This window comes from Pseudopipra pipra, chromosome 14 (assembly GCF_036250125.1).
Source record: "Pseudopipra pipra isolate bDixPip1 chromosome 14, bDixPip1.hap1, whole genome shotgun sequence".
Taxonomy (NCBI): Eukaryota; Metazoa; Chordata; class Aves; order Passeriformes; family Pipridae; genus Pseudopipra; species Pseudopipra pipra.
The window spans coordinates 9,378,080-9,392,747 of record NC_087562.1 but is presented as its reverse complement, the minus strand read 5'-3'; the positions used below and the strand labels follow the sequence as shown (position 1 = coordinate 9,392,747).

The window sequence follows — 14,668 nt, the reverse complement described above, 5'->3', positions numbered from 1 at the left end:
AAACAATGCAAGGAAAAGCATATGAGCCTGAAATCAAAGCTTTGTCATGACAAGGAACATGACCATCCCACGGAAGGAGGAAGGGACAAAGGGACGCACAGCGATGAAATAGGAGCAGTAGGAATTCATTTGCCTTGGAGGCATCCCCACGCATGAACTCACACAGGCACAGAGCAAACCCAGCTCCCGCTATTCCTTCAGGGAACCCTCACCCTCAGGCTAATCCTAAAACAAGCATTAACCTACTTATTGCGCCCTGGGGCAGTTTGCAGGGTGAGGAAACTGCCTGTTTGGGAGGAAGGGGAGCAGATCTCAGCATCTTAGTACAATAACCTGAGAGCGACAGCAGGAACCTCTTGTCTTTTTGGTGGAGCTGTGTTAAGGCAGGACACCCTCCAGTCCTTGTTTTGAGCCATCTCCTCACGTGATTAGACGTGTAACAAGTGTAACTTTATTAGAACAGATGTGTCACTGTTTTAGGAGCCCTTTGCTGGGGCAGCTTGGGAAACTTCAGCTTCTTTGTTCTGCCGCTAAAGCTCTGCCTGCACAAGGGCCCAGGCTGAGTCACCTGTGCCAGATCTGTTCTGTCTGTCTCATGGGATGGGGGAGGGACAAGGGGACAACGTGATGATCCCCCTGCTCACAAGACACCCCCAAATCTCAACTGCTCTCGAATAGCCAAACACCACCTGCCAAAATGGGGGAGTGCTCTGGGGCCAGGCTCACCAGGTTTGGCTGGTTGAGCAGTGTTGGTCCCTTCAGCAGATGTATCCTGCAACACCTGTTTCCCCTGGATCACCACCAAACCCCAAAAATCTGCTGTTGGCCTGACTGTCACCCCGGCTCTTCAGGAGCCAACACCAGCATTTACATTTGGATGTATGACCAGAGCAGCAGGAGATACTGCTGCAGTTTTTAGCACAGGTCACCATGGTTCCACCTTTGAGACACAGAGGTGTAGGTGCTGGAGCAGAAAGTCCCAGTCCTGTGTGTGGGGACAAGGGCAAAAGCAAAGACAAAGAAAACAAAATCACTGAGCTGGCAAAGTGAGTGGGCACCACTGGGATGTGCAAAACGTGAGAAAGGATGGCAGACAGTGTCTGGGGGAGCAGAAACCACAGGCACTGTGTGAGCAGGCAAACAGGAGGGCCAGGGGGAGAAGAAGGGAGGCACCAGCTGGCTGCAAACACTGAGTGACCACGGTGACAGTACTGCTGGCCTTTGCTGGAGGGCTTTCACCTCTCCTGTGACAGCTACAGCCAGTGATGTCCCTGTACTTTACACCTCGGAATGTACACCTAGGAAAGGAACACATGGTCGGTCCTAAGGAAGACAAACCCCTAACCTCTCCAGCTAAGAGCCTAATCCTGCAAAATCTGCTCCTTCAGTTACTGAAGCGAAGTCTAAGTGGCTGAATTTCACTGTGCCAAGATATTTAACCATTTCATTGCCAATCAGAGCTATCTCTGCAAACATAGATCAGCTCCAGTGACCACTGTGGAGAGAGTACCAGAGCCCCAGACAGGCCAGTCTGATGCTTGGGACCTTAACATCAGGCTGAACACTGAGAAGCATCCTGATTTCCATCTGGGAATTCAGCAGCTTGTCCTGTTTTGCTGAAGATGCCATCCACACAGCACCCCTTCATTCCCTGAGTCTGCAGCACACAGACAATATCTGCTTGTAGCATCTTTGACACTTTTGAGTCATGCTGTACAGAATTGTGCTGTACTGCCTCATCTCACCGAATCTTTGGCTCCACTGATCCCAGGACCTGTGGTCTGGTTACCATCCTGCCACCTTAATTTTATCTACACTAAAGAACATAGGAGCTGCACATTTTACAGTCTGACTGTTTTCACTGTATATGTTTTCTCTGTTCTGCAAGTGATCAGCCTGGTTCTTTTTAGAGCCTGCAGTCAGCTTTAATCTACTTAGCTGGGATTAATGAGAGATTTGTTAAAGATTTAAAGATTTTATACACTTTGCTTACAAGTATTGTTATCTACAACCATCAGGCAAAAAGCCCCATGCAGACAAGCTGTTCCCGATGCCAGGCACAGTCAGGTGTGCCAAGGCTGGTAATGTGATGCTGGTGGCTGATGCCAATTGCTGGCAGACCAGTGCCTCCATGGACCTGGTCAGACAGCAGTGCTCAGGCTCTGCCTGCACCTTGCCCTCTTTCTGCAAAACTAAGCAAGGATGGGACAGAGCTGCCAGCTCAGAATGTGGGTCACTGAGTTGGCATCAGCAGCTCACACTGTCACAGAGTTCAGCACTGATAGGAATGGAAAACTGAGACCATCCATCCAGCTGAGGCTGGCATTGCCTGACGGTGCATGCCTTACCCAGGAGAGGTGAGGAGGGAACTGGAGGTCCTGGAGGTTATCTGTAGCTGTACCCCACTACTCAAACCAGCAGTGGTACAGGAGGAATGGAAGGAGGCAGTAGTTGTTTAAAAGAGGGACTCTATGTGGCAACTCTTCTTGGTGGAAATGATAACAACTGGCAATGCCAGTAGGCACATGGCTGAACTATGCTCTGCTGGGGGGGCCCCAGGCACAGAGGAGTCCCAGCTCACAGGTCCCTGGATCAGTGTTGCAGATGACTTACCTCATCAAGAGACAGAGAGTAAGTCCTGCAGGCAAAGGCCCCAGGAAGTCCCAAGGACAGAGATGCAGGGAATTCTTCCAATGCCACCGGTGAGGAACCACAGGAGAACACTGGAGGAGAGCAACAAGGGTCTGTCAGGCATGCTCTGTTCAGCTGACAAAATGCACCACCTCAATAGAAACCCAGACCATGAATGAGCAGGTCTGTGTGAGGGATTCCTGATGCACTGTCCCTTATTTTGACTTACAGAGACCAGACTGTCTTGTCTGGCAGATATGGAGGTTTCAGTGTATGTTCTGGATGAGCTTTCCTTCTCCCACCCCAAAGAAGCTCTTTCATCCCTAAATACAAAGTTCAGAACATTTTCCAGTCCCTGCTGCAGTATCAAAACCATGAGAGAACCTTCAGGTGTTTTGGTGGTTTGATAAAAATATCAGAAAACAGCAAAGAGTGCAAGGAGTGGGACCGGGACCAGCACACCACACAGCCCAGAACACAAGGAGGACTGGGACCAGCTCCCCATGCAGCACATGGCATGAGGAGGGGACCAGGACCAGCCGCCTGCACAGCCCAGAGCACAGCGAGGCGGCTCTGCACGGAGCTGTGGGCTCTCCCCAAACAGACACTGAGTCCCCTCTGGCACCTGCTAATTACCCCATAGCCCGAGTTCCTCATCCCACCCATGGCCCAGCCTTGCTGCTGGCCAGCCCTGACAGTCTGCCCATCCTTGTCCCCATCTGGAGAACCAGCACCAGTCGAGTGCAGAATCTGCTGATGCTAAACCACAACAGATAAGCAGACATTCTCTTCTCCTTTCTAGCCTGCAGGAGTGTTTGTGACAAGCAAAGCAGAATGGTTTGCCTTGAGATTAAAAACATCCCTGACCCCTGGCACTGCAGGGCCACTGATCATGGAGCCATGGGACATTCCCCAGGGCCACCATCCCACTCCCTCCCACTGCCCTTGGCCCTTCCTGCCCTCCACAAAGCACCCGGTCTCCAGCAGGAAACACTGGTTGTTCCCAGTGGCCCTGGTCCTGCACTGTCTCCAGATCAGACTCAGCTACTTCTCTGTGCCAGCAAGGACCAGTACAGGGAGAGTGACTCCTTGGTGCTGGGGGGACGGTCACCCTGCAGTGAGGGGGCAGGCACCAAACCTGAGCAACAACAAGCAAAAGATGCTTCAGAGTCTGGCTGTGCTGCTGCCTTTCACTGGTGTCACACAGAGTATGTGCCAGTTTGTACCCTGTACCTGATGCAGAGGGTCTCTTCATATTCCCACAACAGAACTCCCAGGTAAAAGCACAGTCTATGAACTCACTTCTTTGTCCTGGAGGCACTCAGCAAGACTCTCACTGTCACAGCCTGGAGCTGCATGCACTAAACAAACCAAACGCACAGACACAGTGTTTTGAAACTGATGAAAAGTGTGAGATTTGTCACTTCAGAGGTAGCTAGCACCAAAACTGATTTGGAACCAGTGAGATAAACACATCTGGGTTTTACAATTGAAATGCAGATTCTCAAGAACAGCAAATCACACTTTCTTGCCCAAAAGCCCTTTCAGGGACCTCCCAGAGCTGAGGAAGGCCAATGCTGAGCTGCCCCGACCCCTGGGCTCTCCCATCCTGCTGCTCCTCGCTGGATGCTGCCCAGAGTGGGCAGGCTATGACCCACACAACTTTCCACGGGCCAGTGCATTAATATTTACCCTCTCCCCATGCAGGCAGCTCAGGGCAGTGGCATCCCCAGGTCCAAGAGCCCACCTGCATCCTCCTGATGCTCCCCAGATCACCAGACATGCAGGGAAGAAGGAAAAAAAAGACAAAGTCTTGATACCTGTCCTGCATGTCCAGATATTCCAGAGACCTTTCCAGTGCTGACGCCGAGCACTGCGGCACTGGGGACGACACTCAGGGTCCCTCCGCTGGCAATGCCAGCCCTGCGCTGACCTCGTAGCTCTCCCCAAGGTCACGGAGCTCGGATCCAAGCAGGGGCTGGACCTGGCACGTGGCAAACCAGCAGGAATCCCACCGTGCGGGTCAGTAGAGGCAGCGGCTCGAGGCAGCTCTCCGATGCACTGTGCCCATGAGCTCACTTACCTGAATGGCGCAGGGGCTCTGCAGCTGTGGAGAGCCCTGAGGGACCTGAGCGAGCCCTGGCTGAGCCACCTGCGGGACTGCCCGGCTGTCCAGCCCCGTGTCCCAGCCTCACACCCTCAGAGAAGTTTGAGGGGAGCAGGTGGGGACTTTGCAGAGGGAGAAACAGAAAATAAAGCAAGAGGACAGGGTGGGAAGGGGCGTCAGTTCTTACTCCTGAGTGTTTGGGCTGCTGGGCTCAGGCAGACTTTGCAAAGCAAGCGTGGACCCTCCTGGCAGCTGCCTCCCCACGCTGCAGTTTTTATAAATTCTGGGAAACACTTTTAGACAGACACTGGCACTCATAAATTATACAACTCATTTGCATATTCCAGTCATGAGACATTATGCAAATGTGACCTGATTTGCATAATGGATTCCTCTCGTCGCTTCACTTGCTTCATGCTTTTAAAAAACGAAATAAAATGAAAGCACGGGAAGGTGAAAGTAGCAAGTTCCCAGCGTCGCTGCGCCTCCTCCCGCCACACCGTCACCCTCACCGGCAGCACACTGGGGCGAGGGAGAGCGAAAAAACAAAGCCCCCACATGGGTTATTTCTCTTGTAATTACAACAAACTAACTTTCCCGTGGTTGTGATGCTTCATCCCAAGCGACACGTTGGAGCCGATAAGGGGAACTGAGCCCTGGCAGGCGGGATGAGCCCATGAGGGCCGGGGGCCCTCCGATGCCCCACGTCGTCATGGAGGGTGCTCGGGCTGGGCAGTCCTGTGGTGCGAGATATTGCCGGACTCTGATGGGACTTTGGGGGGGACAGCTTCCCTGCTGAAACTTCGACAGCACTCGTCCTGAAAGGAGGGTGGGTGGGAGAGGCGAGGGGAGGGGTCATGTTGATTGTTTATAGCAAAATACAGTGGTGACATGTCCGGAGGATGAGGCAGGAGCATCAGCTGCCCCAGCCACACTCCAACAGTCGACGGCCGTCCATCCATCCCTCTGCAGTGGCTGGTTTTGCTGCGAGCTCTTCCCTGCCCCCCTGCACCCGCACGAGGCAGAGCCGTGCCAGGCGGCTGGCGTCCGTACCCTGTGGGAAAAGTTAACTGTAATTCTTCAGCTTTTAAAATCAATTAACCCGTGTGTTAATTAACATCAAGTCGACGGGAGGAGGAGGAGGAGGGGAGAGCGGGAGGGAGGAGGGAGGAAAAGAGCTGCAAGGGCGGATGGCAGCGGAGTTGGCACAGTGCCATCCATTCAGTGGCAACGCCACAGCTCCCTGTGATCGCGGCAGCGGGTATATGTTACGGGGGCCCTGTGCGCGGGCCAGACAGTGCCGTAGAGCCAAGGGAGATTATCCAGACCCCCAGGAGCAAACGGCAGGCAGCGACCGGAGGCACAAGTGCCAGGATTACAGACCAGGCTCCTCTGCCGCAAGCCCTTCCTCGGACGCACACCGTGGGGACGGGGCTCCCCCACCAGCACCGCACAACTCGGACTTCCAGCACTTTTTCCCCCCTTTAGACGTCATTCTGCCGCAGTGGAGCCAGCACAACGGATGCTTTCACACCCTGCGAGACAAAGGCCGTCGTCTCCGCCATGACACCGCTCCGTTCCAAGCCGAGGCCGGCATCTTGGAGTCTTTAAAAATAAATGGAAAAGGGAAATACGAACAATAAACACAGCAACTGAAAAAACCTCATCAACAAACCCCTTGTGCCCGCTCGCCATGCCAGGGGCAACGTGGGCATCTGTCGCAGCAGAAGGCGTTTGTGTGGGGCTTTGCTTTTTTTTTTCTTTTTTTTCCCCGCAAGCTGTTGGTGTGTTTTGCCATTCAGGTTCGTTTACAATTAATGCCAAAAAAAACCCCAACCACACCCAGACCAGTCAACAACAAACAAAAGGGAGTAGCCGACATGGAGGAAGAAATGCCATGAGAAGCTACAAGAATGCGAGCTCTGGCCAGTGCCATTTGCCATTCGGACAACCTCGGGGAAAGGTGCCAATTCTGCAGCTCAGGAGGGACCCCGAGGAGGGAGCACGAAGGTCTCGGAACAGCACGCTGAGGGAAGGAAGGGAGGAAGGAATACCGCTCTTACAGGGCAGGATCAGAGCTGCACACAGCCTCTGCTGGGAGGAGAGGGAATGTTTGACGGTGTAGCGAGATGCCTGTGTATGCACACGCACATGGAACAGTGCATACGGACACACAGACATACACGCACACACTGCCTTGGGTCGGTGAAGAGGAGCTGTGTGAGTGGGGGGGTGAGGAGGTGTGTGTTTGCCTCTGTGTGTGCACACACGTGTCTGTGTGTGGATATTTATTTGTGTGCACGCGTGTAACACACACACGCAGGGAGAAGTATGTTTGTGTGCCTCGGTGAGAGAGAACGACAGGGAGTGAGGAAGAGACAGACACAGACACACACACACACTCACCCACCGTCAGTATACATCCCACTTTTTGACCTAGGTATACACGGAAGACAAAATAAAAATCATACTGGAGCAGCAAGCAGGCAGGCAGAGATTTATCTACATTCACTGCTATCACCAGGGAGATGAATGGGGCCGATCTGAAGCCCTTCACGAGATCCACTATGGGAGTGAAGGAGGAGGAGGGATGCCACACAGACATGCACAAACTTGAAGACAGAGAGATTTGGAAGGTGCTACTTGTGAAACCCAGGTGGCACTCGGAGGGCGAGCGAGGGAAGGAGCCACACGGGCGCTCCACAGGGTCTGGAGGGCGCAGGGCTTCTGGACGAGGGCATCAAGGGACAGCTGGCTACTTACGTTGTCTGCGCTGCTGAGGATCCTGCAAGGTGTTCTGTTGGCACCGGGCGCTGAGCCAGGGAAGGGCACTGGAGACAAAAGGGAGAGACAAAAAAATAAAGTCATACAACGGGAATATTAATTGCCTCTCTTGCGGATTTTACAAAACACACAAAATGTTTTCTTTTTGCTTGGTGTTTTTTTTGTGGATTGGCGCACTTCCCTTCTTCATGGAAAATACTAGCATGGGATTTACAGCCCAGCTACAGGGCTCAGGATTAACAGCGCTGGCATCTTTTGGGCATATTTTTTCTTTTAATGAATGAGCTTTCGCTGTTAATGAGGAATAATCGTTTGGCTAATGAGCTTTGAAACATTAAGAGAAAAGAGGTTTTTTTTCCCGTTAATCGCCCTGGTGCGACCGCATGGATGGATTACAAAAGACAGCAGTAGGAACGCAGTACAAAGAGGGGGAAACGTCTCCTGGAATGGGATAAATGCAGAGATGGGTGATGTGTCCCCGCACCTCTCCTTCCTTCGCTCTCTCTTACTCCCTCTCTGCCAACTGCTATGGGTTTCCATAACTCCGCAATCAAAGTGGATGCTCGGGAAAGATTATTATAGTCAAACAGCGAAGCGTCGGCGGTTAATGTCTCCAGTGTTTAATCATCATACAGTAGAATGGTTTTATGCATATTTCATTTGCATATCATTAAACCGCGCTAGCGCGGGACATTCAGAGCTGGAGAGGTACAAAGTTGGGGGGAGACAGTGCGAGAGCGAGAACGAGACAGAGGGAGGAAGGTCCCTATGATGCCTATCTTCAAAAGCCAGGGACTTGTTCCATGATCTATCTTCTCCTTTTATTAAAATCATGATGACTTGGAAACCTTTGAAGTTGGATATAACCTTGGATTCTTCTAATTCCAGCAGAGTGATGTATTAGAAAGGGGGAAATGATGCTGCGCTAGACATTTAAAGGAATATAAGCTCCAGTGGAATGGAAATAGGAGCTCTTTGGGGAACGAACTGGCAGAGCCAGCCACAGCTTCGACAAACACCACACTGCTGGGTTCATACTGGTGAAGGATACCAGAGTAATAGAAAAGAAATGAAGACAACATATACATTAAGATGGGGAATATATTTCTCTACTCTTTCTCTTTTCCTTTTTTAAAGGCACAAAGAAGGATGGAACCAGCGGTAATTTACACGCTAATTAGCGAACAGTTGCCTCTTTTTGTGTTTGTTTTTCTTCTCTCTTTATTTTGGAGAGGGGCGTTGTCACTGCTGAAATGATTAATCAATTATTTGGTAGTGCAGATCCTTCTCCACTGGCACTGATCAGGAAGGGAAGGTGGTGGCTGCGGGGGGAGGAACACAGTGGGCTCTTTGTAGATCTTATACATGCACAACATATTAATTGGCGTCTTTATAAAGCTCCCTCAATAGACTATTTCTTTCCTGGAGACCAGCAGCTGGTTAGCCACCGTTGGCGACTCTTCAAACATCCTTTTGGCTGGGGGCAGTTCTGCCACTGTTTGTTGTTGTGTTTTATTTTCTGTCTCCACGGGGGGGGCTGCGGGTGTGGTGCTCCCACTGCCCATGCTTCCACACAGGAGGCGGACAGACAGACACACCGATTTGGTACCAAGACAATCTCTTGAGCTGAACGCGGAACTTTGCTTCCAAATGAAATACTGTTTTATATTTAAATTATCTTCCTTTCCCTCCCCCACTTCTCTTCTCCTCCAAGTCTTTGTCTTGGTTATGAATATTCAGATGAGCCGTGATGTGATTACACTGTACAATTACTTGTGTCCATGGTAGAGGCAAAGGCACTGAGGAAAGACAGAGCCAGATGAGCTTGGAGCTCATCTGGGGTTTGTTTTCCATATTCTCCCCCATCTCTGTGGCGCTGCGGCACATGCAGATGTCGCTGTTGTTCTTTATAAAGCCCTAATGATATGCAAAAGCATAACGACCCCATTTGGGTTCACAGCATCAATGAAATATTATTGGGGGGGGGGAATCCTGACTGAAGGAATGTCCACATAAATTATTTTTATTTAAATGAGTCGAAGAGGTGGCGGTGAGGCAGAGGAAGTCACATGAATACATGCATAATGTGAGCACGCAGAAAGGTTATCGCCAAGGAGAAGAGGGTTTTGCACTGTGCCTGGGACAAACAGGCTTGCTGGGGAATCGCTCAGCCCACTGCGTGATTTACTTATTTATCATCACTCATCCCTCAGCCAGGGCACTGGGCATGCTCGCTGCCAGAGACCCAGAGCGCCGAGAGCTGGATGCCTGGATGATTCCCGGTTTTCCTTCAGAAGTGTGTGGTGGGAGGAGGACAGGAGAAAAGGAAGCAGAGGGAGAAATGTGCTGAGTGGCACAGCTCGGTGACAAAGAAGGGCCCGATGACAGCTCGAGGGTGGTGTGACAACATGCTGCCCAGGCACTGGCACTGGCTGATGCTGGTTGATGCCAGGCTGGCATCCCCCACCAAGGGACACAGTGCTGATGTGGTGCCCAGGGGGTCCCTACCACAGGCCAGTGGGCAGAGCAGTTCTGGCCACTGTGTCTTCAGGAAGCCTGCTGGGGACAGAGAGCCCAGAGCTGGCTAGATCCGCCCGCACCCATTTTCCTCAGAGTAGTGAGCAGTACCTGGATAATACAAGTATGAAAATACAAATGTGGGACCTCTTGGCTGCTCTGTCCTGCTGCTCTTCTAGGCTGGAATCTGCACCCATGTCCATCAGCAGGGGGTGAACAAAGAGAGACAGAGTGGGCTGGCAGCCAACAGCAACACCCTCACCTGAGCTGTGTGACATCAACTTGGGGGTCTGTGCCTTGTGTGTCTGCCCTGTGCTGATCCTGGACGGCTCTGCAGCTTCCACACCCTCTTGGTGGTGGGCGGGGCTCGGGCTGCAGACAGATGTGGTGTCAAGGAGGGAACATCAGTCTCCTCTCCACCGGAAAAGGGAGAGGCAGGTGGAGAGGAAGGTCAGTTGCAGATGGGACTCGCTGCAAGAAGAGCCTCCTCTCCTCCCATGCCCTGGGCACACACAGACTGTAACTGCAGCTCCAGCAAGGCTCCTGAGCAGTCCCTTCGTGGTCAGAGTGGGGTGGACTCACTGCCTCTGAAGGTGTGCCGTTTGTCACAGGCACAGCAGTGGTACGAGAGCCTGCCCAAAGGAAGCTGTGACCCCCAGGCACACAGTAACCAGGGTCCTCAGGCAGGCCGCCCTCAAAGGGATATGAGACCCCAAAGAGGAGGGTTATGCTCTAGTCTGTCTAAGGACCGATGTGCAGTGGGTGCAGTGACCCGTAGCCAAGAGGGTGGCTGCTGCCCCATGCTGCTCAGACTCCTGACCACGGGCCCATCCAGCTGTCATCTGCCTCCACTCCCTTCCCACATCTCAACAGATGCATCCCTGTCACAGACACACACACACACACTCCTTCTGCAAGGGCACTCAGGAGACCATGCACAGACAACAGGCTGCCAGGTCTGATCAAAACCAGGACACAAGACTGCTTCTGGGCAGCAATCCCAAACCTGAGCTCTGCTTGCCATTCCAAACCACCTGCAAAAATCCAGGACAGGAGGGATAACCCAACTGGCAATGTGATCAGCAGCTGGGTGTGAATGTCCTGCCCTTACAGCCTCTCAGGGGCACGGCTAAGGCATGTTGCCACCCTGGCAACAAGGAACCTGTGTTCAAACCAGCCTGGACCCAGGCGAGCAGCCCAAAGCTGTCTGTAAGGAACAGAGCGTCCAGGATCAGATGGAGTGGTCTGTGCAGACCATAGAATCATATAATGGAACGGTTTGGGTTGGAAGGGACCTTAATGAACATCTCGTTCCAACATTTAGCCCATCCACCCCAGCCGACGGCTTCCTGACCCCAATGTGGCTGGTCTGGACCCTGTGGAACAGCAACCCCAAAGGTGTCACTTGGCCCTGCCCCATCTTTCTGGTCTCCAGCCTCAAAGCAGCTCAGTGCCAGGGTGTCTGTTCAGACCAAATGGAACCTGGGAACACAGAATAACTGGAACCAACACAAAGCGACTCCACAGAAAGGCAATGCCTGCACCATGCCCTTGTCATCATTCCAGGTGCTGAATCCTTCCCCCACCTGGTTCTGCCCTGGTACTCCCAAAGAGTGCCTTGGCGTGCCATGAGCCTTAGGGAAGAGATTAAAAGCGCAGAGTCTGAGAAGAAACCTCCCCCAAGGTGGAGGGTAAGACAATGACTGAGGCTGGGAGGCACAGACGTGGCAGTGCGGTGCCACTGTCCCTTCCTGTTCCCATGCTGACAGACAGCCCTCCCTGCCAGCTCTGCAAGGCTGTCCACTCTGCCCATGGGTCCCAGTGCAGCTAGGGCAGCCTGTAACCCTGACCACAGCTGGCTGCCAGCTCCAGAGAGTGTTCTGACCCAGACGTGGAGCAGGCTGCAGAGCAGATCAATAGCTCTAGCCATGCCCTCACTTGGCTGACACTTCTGCAGTCCTCAAGGTTGCTGCTCCCATTGCATGTTGGAGAGGGTCCGGAATGCCAGAAGGAGCCCAAAGGCTGGGGACTGCCAGAGGAATCCAGCAGCCTGCTGTATGCTCCCAGGGTAGAGAACCCCCCAGGGAAGATGGAGCCAAGCCTAGGACCAAACCTACTCAGTCACTCTTTCCACAAGTGCTACTGAAGAGAAGCAGGAAGGAGACTGTGCTGGGAAAATGAGTGTGGAGCATGCAGTGGGTGAGGCAGAGGAGGTGGAGATGCAGCACATGGTCAGAGTCAGGATGCTCATTGCACAACACCCCCACCCCACTCCACACAGCGCCCAATGTGCTCACATGGCTCTGCAGCCAGGCTCCCACCACTTCCTGACATGCACAGGTGGGAAATATTACCAGAAATATCACTCCCATGATTGCAGCCTGTGGCCCTTTGGAAGCTTTAGGAAAGGGCAGTTCCTGGAGCCATTGCACTGCTTGTCAATTCACCAAATACCCTGAAGAAATTGCTATTTAGGAAAAGGAAATTCAAGCATTTATAGAACATATTGCTATTCAAAACACCAAAAGAATTGTTTTGCAAATAGTAGCACTGCTGAAGAGGGGAGAGAAGTACATCAGTCATTTGATATTACATATAAGCAGTTTATTAAAGAATTAAATATTTATAGACTATAAAGCAAGCAGGGCGATGAGTCGCAAACAGCTTGCTGAGAAGTATGTTATAAACAATGAGTCTGTCAGGGACTAATAAAGTATGGGGAACGCAAATGTTTTATAAAATCACCAGGCCAGCGATGAATCTCCACAGCTGAGATGCTGCAGAACCCGTGGAGGTTCCTGCTGCACCATGAGCCTGGAGCCAGCATGGGAGGGACAGAGTAGGATGGGGCTGTGTGAGTGCAGACACGCTGAGCACTCGTGGGAATGCACATGATTCAATGCTTGGAGAGACTCAATTTTTCACATTATTCTAAACAAAGATCTATTAATAGGAAGTTCAGGAATTTTCAGAGAGTTCAAGGCACTTCCCTCTTCAGTTTTTTATTGCAGCTAGTCTTTCATTTCCAACAAAATTAGAGTTTGAGATTCACAATGAAGTTCCCCTCCCTGCAAAGCCCTTCCTTCACCTCCCCTCCCCAAAAGAGACAAAGTGACCAGCCCAGCTCAGCCAGCATCCCTGTCCCCAACAGTCCTCTGGAGCATCTGGACTCACATTTGGAGAGCAGCAGCTCTCTTCATCACAGACACAGCACATTTACAAGGGACAACTAAGATTTTCAGAGGAACAATGTGGTGGCAGCCCCTGAGGACAGGAATAACTTTTTGTTGGCAACACTGGGGGAAACGGCGACTGACAGTTAAAATGGACATTTTTTTCCTGCAGGAAATGGGCAGGTCTCGTTTTCCAAAAGAACAGGCATCTGTCACAGCACTCGTGAGGACATTGCTGTTCTGTTACTAATGGAGATGAAAGTAATCTCCTGATTATTTTAAATTTTTGAGAAGCTAACCCCAGGGCCAGAAATTATTTTTAACACAGGGTGAGCTTACACCTTTGGTCCAAGCAGATTCCCATAGCTGTCCCCACAGTTTCAAGCCTGGTGAGGTGTATGAAACTTCCAAGAGGTCCAAGCATTCACGACCCTTTGGAATTCACTCTCTTTGCAAGTCATCAGGACTTAGACCCACCTGAAACATCTCATAACCACCAATCCCGTTCCTCAGGCTGGCACTGCGGGGTCTGATGAGGGGGGAGGGTGTGCACAGAGACACTGAGGGAGCATGGCTGCTACCTCCCTCCTGACACAGATAAGTCCCTATGAGGGGCCACAGTAATCAACACAGGAATAAGCAAGTTAGAACTATCTGGGGTTGGTTGAGACAGATTCCATTTAGTACACAGAGAGAAACCTCCCTTTGCCAGCTGCTCAGTCTGCACTCAGAAAAGGTGGGAGATTTTCATCCTCTGAGATGTAATTAAGGCAGATTTTCTTTTACTGTTCAAATACAGTAATTATTCAAGCTTATATTTGCCAGGGAGGGTATATCAGACTAAATTTTGGGTTAAATAACAACCTTTGTTGTCCTGTGTGGAAATGATCACAGTGAGGTTCAGGTCTCACCAGACTCCCAGGCTGACACAGAAGGTGTATCGGAACAGTGCAGCCCTATCAAAGGCACAAACCCCATTAGTTCCAGATGAATTGCTTGAGCGGTTCCTCTCTCTTGAGCCCAGAGCCTGTTAGCTTCAGGGGTCTCTACAGAAAAGTGTGGTACCTCCCATAGAGAACAATAACCAAATTCTGCTGTTCCCATGCTGCTGGAGCTGCCGCTGTTGGCACCAGCTCCACCAGTGACTGAGTGCTGCAAGGGTCCCTAAGCATGATCCCAAAGCAGGACAACATCCGCTGAGCTTCACTGTTCCTTTCTCCCTTCCTGCAGCCCAGCTCTCACCTCTCCCCACACTAGCACACCATGGCATTTTGCACCTTTAAAAAGGTTTCTTTACCCCAGTGATTTTACTAACTATTATTCTACCTCTCTCCTTCCCGCAATCCTAAAATCGTGGAACAGAGTGCCACATACTAGGGGTTACTGGTGGCCAGGGTCATGCCTCCATTGCACTGATGAGTGTCTGCAGGACACACAGCCCAGCTCTTGGCCTGTC

At 51.6% G+C, this 14,668-nt stretch overlaps 1 long non-coding RNA gene across 1 annotated transcript in view; it reads right to left on the bottom strand.

Annotated features, from left to right (window-relative positions):
- Positions 1–8,612, bottom strand: part of LOC135421787 (uncharacterized) — a 28,260-nt gene extending 19,648 nt beyond the window's left edge. Inside the window, exons 1-5 of the long non-coding RNA XR_010434188.1 lie at positions 7,502–8,612; positions 4,452–6,343; positions 3,865–3,992; positions 3,605–3,769; positions 2,614–2,723 (exon numbers count right to left, since the gene is read on the bottom strand). This is a non-coding gene — a long non-coding RNA (uncharacterized LOC135421787). The remainder of the gene's footprint in view (positions 1–2,613; positions 2,724–3,604; positions 3,770–3,864; positions 3,993–4,451; positions 6,344–7,501) is intronic.
- Positions 8,613–14,668: the final 6,056 nt, after the last annotated feature.